The sequence below is a fragment of the Macrotis lagotis genome, chromosome X, assembly GCF_037893015.1.
Source record: "Macrotis lagotis isolate mMagLag1 chromosome X, bilby.v1.9.chrom.fasta, whole genome shotgun sequence".
NCBI classification, from domain to species: domain Eukaryota; kingdom Metazoa; phylum Chordata; class Mammalia; order Peramelemorphia; family Peramelidae; genus Macrotis; species Macrotis lagotis.
Window position 1 is genome coordinate 476,350,715 of NC_133666.1, and position 9,737 is coordinate 476,360,451.

The window sequence follows — 9,737 nt, forward strand, 5'->3', positions numbered from 1 at the left end:
AAGATTACAATTAAGTCTTTTTTCTTCAACTTTATTTTCCACAGATATATCTAAAAACAAGTTTTAACATTCATTTTTAAAACTCTCCCTTCTTCCCACTCCACTCCCCTTCATCGAGAAATTAAGTTTTTGAAATTGGTTGAAAATGTTTGGGCATCTAAAATATTTCCAGAAAAGTCATATTGTGAAAGTAAAAAAGTCCCTCCCCCAAAAAAGAAACTTCTAGGAAAAATAAAATTGAAAAAATATGCTTCAATATATGTACACACAATGTCTTCGGGGATGTATAATATTCTTTATCATAAATCCTTAAGAGTCATCTTGGGTCATTTCTAAGAAAAGTGAAGTCATTCACAGTTGATCATCCTGCAATATTGTTATTAGTTCTTATACAGTACATTTTTTACATTAAATCTGTTCATGTAAGTCTTCCCAGGTTTTACTGAGAGAATCCTGCTCATCATTTCTTGTAGTAGAATACCATTGCACCATAATCACATACCACAATTTGTCCAATCATTCCCAATTAATTGGCATCCCCTCAATTTCCAGTTCCTTATCAAAAGAAAAGATCTGTTAATAGGTCCTTTTCCTTCCTGTTTTTCATTTCTTCTGGAATATTGACCTAGCATTGCTAGGACAAGGAGTAGCCTAGTTTCATAGCCCTTTAAGCATAGTTCCAAATTGCTCTACAGAATTGTCAATTCCCTCCAACATTTGCCATTTTTTTCCTGACCTATTAGCCAATTCAACAGATATATAGTAGTACCTTAAAATTGTTCTAATGCTAAATCTTGGGTTATCCTGACTGGTTCCATGATAATTTGAACTGCTTCTAACTGAATACAGTATTTTCTCCTTAACTTAGGAGTTCTGAAATTTGACTCTAATATTCCTAAAGTTTTCATTTTGTAATTTCTTTTAGATGATCAGTGGATTCAATCAATTTTATTTTACCCTTTGCTGCTAGTATTTCAGGGTGGTTTTCCTTACTAATTTCATGAGAAGATTCCTAGAATCTTTTTTATTTTATCATGACTTTCTCATAGACCAATAATTTTAAATTTTTTATCCTGGATCTATTTTCTTGGTCAGTTATTTTTTCAATGTGATATTTCACATTTTCTTCTAGTTTTTTATACTTTTGGTTTTGTCTTATTGTTTCTTGATTTCTCATAAAGTCATCAACTTCCCTTTTGTCAATTCTATATTTTAAGGCATTTGTTTTTTCAGTAAGTTTTTGAATCTTCTTTTCCATTTGACCAAATTACTTCCTAAGGCTTTCTTCTCCTCATTGACTTTTTTGAATATCTTTTTTTTATTTGGCCAAGTTTTGTTTTTAATATCTTATTCTTACGTATTTTGTGTACGTGTGTATGTTTATGTATGTGTGTATCTCCTTCATTATACTTCTGACTCAGTTTTCATGATTTTCCCGCATCTTTCATTTTTCTTTCCAATTTTTCCTTTACCTGCCTTACTTGATATCCAAAATCCTCTTTGATCTCTTCCATGACCTGAGATCAATTAAAATTTTTCTGGCTTTGTATGTTGAAGATTTGTCTTTCCTTTCTTTGTCTAAGCGTGTATTTTGAGCTTTCTTATCAGCAAAGTAACTGTTTATAGTCAGACTTTTTTTCTTCCCTTGTTTGATCATTTCCCTAGCAGAAGATTGTTTTATATCTTTGTTAATACAGGACTCTGTTTCTTAGGGATTGAGGGCACAGGCTTTCATTTTGTTTTGGCTGGAGTTTTTTTTGTGGGGGGTGGGGTTGGAGATTGCAACTAACTTTAGAGTTATTTCTAGGAAGCTGACAGTTTTCAGTTCTTCCACAGTGATATGATCTAAGGAAAGGTTTGTAGTACTCTCTTGGTCTATGCTCTAGTCTATGGTTTAACAAGTATTCCTTTCTGCCCTGGGACTTTAAGGAGGTTTTGTCCCCTCCCCCTGTAGCAGCAAGTTCTATTGTGCTACTTCTCTTCTTCCTGGAACTGTGATCTAGTAAGAGCAAAACAGAGTCCTGCCTCAGTGATAGCAAAGATATCCCTGTAAGCAAAGATATCCTTCTGACCCCTCTTGTAATCTGTGACCTGAGATCTTTGGAAGCACCTGCGCCTGCTGATTCAGGGGCTCCAAAGTATTGCTCCTGGTTTACTCGGGTCAGGTCTGTACTGCTCAGGTCTGTGCTGAACTGTGCTCCACTCTCGCCCCACTGTGAAAGACTTTTCCTACTCCTTCCAAGTTTCCCTTGGCAATCTCTGGGCTAAGAGGTCTATAATCTACCACCATTGCCACTGACCCATTTGCCCTGCCTATCTGTTCCTAGATTGCTGGGTCTAGTTCTCTTTAGCATGATCCTACACTGCACAGTGCTCTTCTCTCACCTTGCTGCAACAGAATTTCCAACTGATCTTCCAGGTTTTCTTGAACTAGAAAATAGTTACACTCAGTCTTTTTTTTTCTGGTCCTGCTTCTCTAGAATTTATTTAGAGTCATCATTTAAAGGTATTTGGAGTTCCTTGGGAGAGAATTCAGGCAAACTGGCTTTACTCTGCCGTCTTGGCTTTGCCCTCTAACTTTTATAGTTCTAATCAGACCTTAACCCAACAGCAGCTGCTCAAATTCTAAAAGTTTTACTATACATATTGCTTCTGCTTTCATCTCATTATCAGGTTCCTAGTAATATTTTAGATTTTTGAAGATGTCCTTGTTTTATACATGAGAAGAAAGAAAGGGCAGGATGAACACAGACAGACTAAAAGACATCGGGAGAGTGAGACAGATATAGAAACACAGATACAGAGAAAGAGAGTCAGAAGTATAAAAGCTGAATCAGAGGGTTGTCTTGTCTTGCAATACTTTTTTATGAAGACAGTCCAATGATGCAAACTTGTTCTATTTGTAAGTAGAATAATAATATTGCCCTTGAAATATAGAACAAATCATTTTCTGAGCACACATTCTTTCCTGTCAAACATTTCAAGGATTAGGATTTGGTAGGCAGCTTAAAAGCTTCTGCCAATGCCAATAGAGTTGCATTTCTTTTGCTTTCACAATTGTTCAGGCAAAAGATGTAGATACTTGATAAGTGCCTTTATTTGATTCTGGCTTGTCTCATCACATCTGACTCTTCACTTCACTTGTGAATGGAAGTAAAGGGAGCTCATGAATACCTTAAAAATAGAAACTCAGCAAAACAAATAGCTTCAGACTGTTTTTTTACCACTTTCCATTTTAGATCAATATTACATAAGCGATTTATTGGGGGTAAGGTGGACATGGCAAAAGGAGGATAAAACTTTGGTTTCAGAGTTCTCCATAGTGTACTGCTGAATGATTTGAATTCTATATTTTACTTAGAGAAGCTTTTTTTCTGAAAGAAGGTATTTTGTGGATATGTTTTGAGAGTATCACAGTTACAAGAATCTTCGGGCTATTTACATCTATTTAATGCTGACAGAGGTTTATAATAATTTAAATGAATATAATGAGAATCGTTTAACAATTAAATGTGTCTTCTATATGCTTAGTATTGTGTCCTTTGCTATGACATATTTGCAGAAGGTGACCCTACAATCCCTGGCTTAGCATATCTGACACCTCAGAAATTGTATAATTGACAGGAAAAAAATTTGTGAATAGGCTGCTCACTTTTCTCATAACCACTAGCAACAATTGTCACTGTCAAGCACATAAACAGTAGAAATTGCAGGAGTCCCTAGACCACTGGTCCTGCATCCAACCCAGCCCTGCCAGATGTCATACAGGGAGGTCATTCCCAACAGCTCCTATCAACAGTGACACTAAGGGCAGGGAAGTCAGACTAATTAAAATAACAAAGCACCTTAAGGAAAGAAATAGAAAACAATGTGCAAGGCAAGTTAAACCAACATCATCAACTTAACCACAATTTCCCCTCAGATCCCCCAAAAGACAGCCCAGTATCCTGAAACCAGGAATCTTAGGCCAGTATCCTGAAACCAGGAATCTTAGGAATAGCAATATCTCCAAATCAGTGTCCTAAGGATTATCCTGGGAAGGAACTCCTATGGAAATATAAGGTGGCAAGAATTGTTGAAAGTGGTACAGCTTGGGGTGGCTAGGTGGCGCAGTGGATAAAGCACTGGCCCTGGAGTCAGGAGTACCTGGGTTCAAATCCGGTCTCAGACACTTAATAATTACCTAGCTGTGTGGCCTTGGGCAAGCCACTTAACCCCATTTGCCTTGAAAAAAAAATAAATAAAAGAAAGTTTCTACAGCTCTAGTAAAGAAAGTTCTTGACACCTATATTTTGAACACTACCAACAACAGTTTAGCATCAGAAATTGATGTCATTTCTCAAGGAAAATGACTTTAAAATAGGAATTAATGTCTGCTGTGTGACTGCATGGTAAGGACACAGGATTTCTCTATCTGATTTGTAACTGAAACCTTCTACATGTATTGTCTCCACCATTAAAATCTGAGAGAGTACTGTCTTGATTTTCTATTTTTATTCACAAGGTTTAGTGTAATACTTTGGTTAAAAAATGTTTCATTCTATAATTCACTTGCTCTTTAATTCAAACAAAGATAACTCAAGTTATAATTCATTGTTACTACACATTCATAATAAACAAGGAACCATGGTAAGCAACAGCATCTAGGTTAGTACAGCTATAGCAGGACTGAACTACAGTATATTGTATTTGGCATGCATATGATATGCTTGATATGCACAGTGATACTTGAATAATAGCAGGTTATTGGTTTACAGAGATATGTTTATGACATTCCCTTTGATCTTTCCAGTGACACCCCATCCTTACAATTTTAGGAAAAAACATAAAGTGGTTAACATAAGTTATCTTAAGTAATGTATTGAATTCATTAAAAACCAGGATGACTTCTTTGTTGTCCACTATAGCATCTGATTTTGATTCTTCTGAAAATAACTTGTTTTATAATTCACAATTATATACTATGATCTAAAGATTGTTAATGTTAGAATACTGGGTTTTTCAGGTAATGAACAGTGCTGATCTTCAAAAAAAGAATAATTTCCTTAATTTGATCCAGTTTGATCCACTTCAAATTTAGGCACAACTCAATTAAATTCAGTATCTATTAATCACTTAATAAATGCAAAGCTTTGTGCTACATGTTAGAGATACAAAGAAAAATCAAATAAAGGTAATATCCTAAAGGAGTTTACATTAAACTTCAATATAGAAACATATAAATGAATAAGATGTATTTTGAACAGAGAGAATACAAAGAATTGGGAGGATTAGAAAAATTATTTATTTCTTTATTTATTTGCCAATTATATGAAAACATATTTTTCAACATTTTTCTTTTTGGAAGTTTAGAGTTCCACATTGTCCTACCCCCCCCTTCCCTACCCCTCACCAAGGCAGCAAGCAATTTGATAAAGGTTGTACATGTACAATTATCTTTAACATATTTCCATATTATTCATTTTATGAAAGAAGAATTATAACCAAGGGAAGAAAATTAAAACCCTGAGAAGGAAAGAAAAACAAAGAAGTTTTAAAAATTGAACCTAGCATGCTTTATACTATATTCAGAATTCATTGTTTCTTCTATGGATGTAGATGATATTTTCCTTAATATGTCTTTCAGGGTTGTCATTGATCACTGTATTGTTAAGAGAAGTTGCTTCCATAGTCGATCGTCTCAAGGTGTCACTGTTAATGTGAACATGATTCTGTTGGCTCTGTACACTTCAAGCAACATCAATTCATGAAAGTCTTTTCAGGTTTTTCTGAAGTCAGGCTATTCATGATTTCTTAAAGAGCAATAGCACTCCATCACAGTCATATATATCATAAATTGGTCATCCATTCCCAAATTGACAGACATTAGAAGGAATATTTCACAAAATTTCAAGAATTCATTTTAGCTTTATAGTCTTCATTTTATAATGTCTTTCTCCTCTTTATCAAACTTTTAATTAAATTTTTTCTTTTGCTTTAATTTGAGATCAGTATTTCTACTCTCCCTTTTTTTACTTCAGCTGAAGTATTTTGCCCCATTCTTTGACCTGTAGCCCACATGTCTCTCACTGATGAAAATGTATTTTTGTAAACAACATGGTGTAGCAATATGATTTTTGTTCCATTCTTCTATCCACTTCTGTTTTATGGAAAAGTTCATTCCATTCACATTCATAGTTAAGATTCTCCATTTCCCTCCATCCTATTTAACCCTTTTTTTTACTTTCCTCTCTCCTTTCCTCTTCTCCCTCTTCACCAAGGTTTTGAGTCTAACTGTTACATCTTTCATTTTACTTTTGCTTCTCCTAGTCTTCTTCCCTTTTCTTCTTTCTCTTCTGCTTTTACTTTACTTTTATTAACTTTAACTTTACTTCTACCTTCTCCTTCCCTTTTATCTGCCTCACCTCCTTTCTTTTTTCTCCCCACCCCCCACCCCCACTTCCCTATAGGGTAGGATCAATGTCTAAATCCATCTGGGTTTGGAGGGTTGGAGCCAAATCTTTTGGGAATATGATTTATTCAGTGCTCACAACCTCTCTTCTTTCTCTTTACTGTAATAGATCCTTTGTACATCATCATTGATATTATTTATCCTCTAATTCCTTCTTCTTCTGGTATAATTCTATTTCGCATGTTGTTTTATATATCTGTCTTTTACTCACACCTTATGTCAAAGTATACTCCATTCAATTATATTGATAAAAATAAAATTCTCCAGAGCCATAAGCATCCTTATATCATTAGTAATTTAAAATCACAACTTCTTTTCAAGAACAATCCCTACAACTGTCCCAGTATAAATAGAATCATCAAGAATTAAGAGTTTTGTCACATAGAAATAAATTTATACCCAACCTCCTTTTCAAGTATCCTCCTTTTCACTGACCCAATAGTGTCAGAACTAAAAGTTTCACGACATCACAGTCAGTTTATATCCATACCCTCTGTCTAAATAGGTTTCTTTTTACCTTTTTTTTTTTTGGTTTGGGCTTTTGTTTTAGATATTTTTTTGCAAGGCAATGGGGTTAAGTGGCTTGCCCAAGACCACACAGCTAAGTAATTATTAAGTATCTGAGACAGGTTTTAAACTCAGGTACTCCTGACTCCAGGGCCAGTGCTATGGTAACTGTGCCACATTGCTGCCAATAAATAAGCTTCTTTCAAATGATTTAAGAGAAATACAGTTTTCAATAATTAACTAAAATTTCTTCCCCACACCTTCCATTTATCTTTTTACACATATCTGTTCAGTTCTTGTCTTTTTGTGAAGTTAAGTTTGAAATTTCATCTTTTCCCCCTGAAAATGCTAGATTTTTCAGGGTAGTTGATTCTTGGTTGTAATCCAAGTTCCTTTGTCTTCAAAAATATCATATTCTAGGGTCTTTGATCCTTTAATAACAAATGCAATAAGTCCCATGTAATCCTGAATATGATTCCTTGGTATTTAAATTGCTTCTTTTAACTTGATAGCATCTTAGCTGAGGATTCTGAAATTTGGCTATAATGTTCTTTGGAGTTTCATCTTGGGATCTCATTCTTGTAGTGATCAATGGATTCTTTTAAGAATTATGTCATCTTTTTGTTCTAGGGTATTAAGACAGTATTCCATGATAATATCCTGCTTGATATTGTCAAAGCTCTTTTTTTTCCTGATCATGACTTTTAAGTAGACCAATAATTCATAAACTATCTCTCCTGGATCAATTTGTCAGGATGCTCATTTTTCCTAAGAGGTAATTTGGATTTTCTTCATTTTTAGGGGTTTTATTTGATAAAATCTTGGTATCTCACAGAATCATTCATTTGCATTTGTCAGATTCTAGTTTTTAAGGTTTTATTTACATCAGTTAACTTTTTCTCTTTCCTTTGCCAGTTGGTTAATTTTATTTGTAACTGGTCAATTGAATTTTAAAATTATTGCTTTCTTCAGTTAATTTTTCATTTCTCCTCCATGACTCACTTCTTTTCTCCATTTTTCTTCTTCCTCTTTTCTTGGACTTTTAAGATAATTTTTGAGCTCTTCCAAGAAGTCTTTTTTGGCCTTCAAGAACATAGCAAAGCATACAATGTTCACTTTTTAAAACTTCTTTAATGTTTTTCTTTCCTTCTTAGGATTTTAATTTTCCTCCCTTAGAAACCCTTTAGAGGCTTCACATGTAGGCATTTTAGCAACACTTTCCTCTTTTGAGATAGTGTTTTATCACCACTATCAGACTATTAGTTGTCAATGGTTAACCTATTTTTTTTTTGTATTTTTGATCATTTTATCAAATGAACTCTGTTCTTCTGGTATATAGCAAATAGTCCCAAGCTTTTTATTGTGTTTTTCTTGGGGTTGTAGTTCTGTCCCTGACTTTCTGCTGTGGCATTTCCAGGGTTCCCAGTTTCCTCTTTATATTCATAGCAGCTCTGCTTGTGGTGGCAAAGAATTTGAAATTGAGTGAATGTCCATTACATTGGGGTATGGCTGAACAAATTGTGGTTTATGTATGTCATTGAACATTATTTTTCTATTAGAAACAAGAAAGGATGGGAATTCAGAGACACCTGGAAGGATTTATTTGAACTGATGATGAGCAAGATGAGTAGTACCAGAAGAAACATTGTACACTATAACAGCAATATGGGGGTTATGATCATTCTTAATGTACTTGCACATTTTATCAGTGCAACAATCAGGGACAATTTTAGGGTTTCTGAGATGGAGAATACCATCTATATTCAAAGAAAGAATTATGGAGTCTATTTTTTTAATTTTTTTATTAATTTAAGGTAATGGGGTTAGGTGACTTGTCTAAGATCACACAGCTAGGCATTTATTAAGTGTTTGAGTTCTGATTTGAACTCAGGTCCACCTGACTCCAGGGCTGGTGCTCTATCCACTGTGCCACCTAGATGCCCTTCATTGTGCCACCTAGCTGCCCAATTGTGGAGTTTAAACAAAGACCAAAGACCTTTATTTTTTTTAAAGAAAAAGTTAACTTATTATGGTTACTATCTCTTATATTTCATTATTTTCTTTAGGATATGATTTATCTCACAACACATCCAATTTTGGTAAATGTATAGCATAGAAACAATGTAAAGACTATCAGACTGCCTTCTGTGGAGGGGGAAGTGAGATTAGGGGAAAAAATGTAAAATTCAGTAAAAAATTAAAACAATTTTAAAAGAGTATGTAAATGGGAATATTGTGACAAATCTGGAAAAATAAGCAGAAATTACTGAAGGATTTCAAATAGCAAACTAGGAGAGGTGAGGTTACCCTAAAGACAATAGGAAAACACTAAAGTTTCTGAATCAGAAGTGTGCCTTAGGGCTATTATTTTGGTGGTTACAGGAAGGAGAGATTGGAGAGGCAGGAGATTATTTGAACTTTGAGTAGCACATCTCTCATTACAGTACTTAACACCCCCTACTTCCTGAGAATAAGTGCTATTTTCAATTTCCTTTGATGTAAATATTCTCAGCAGGTACTAGAATGAAATCATCTCTGTATTTACTCACATCACACAATCTTATGTGATTCTAAAATATGCCTGGGGATTTTAATATTCCTTAGGGTGAAACTTTAAGTTTTCATTTTGTTATGCCATACCAATTGGTTTATTGAACTCACCTAATAGATACAGTGGTATCTTATATTATATATAAAAATAAATTATACTACACAAAGATTTTCTCTGCTATTTAACAAAAAGCAATCTAAAATCCAACAAGTTCCTTTTTCAGGTTTG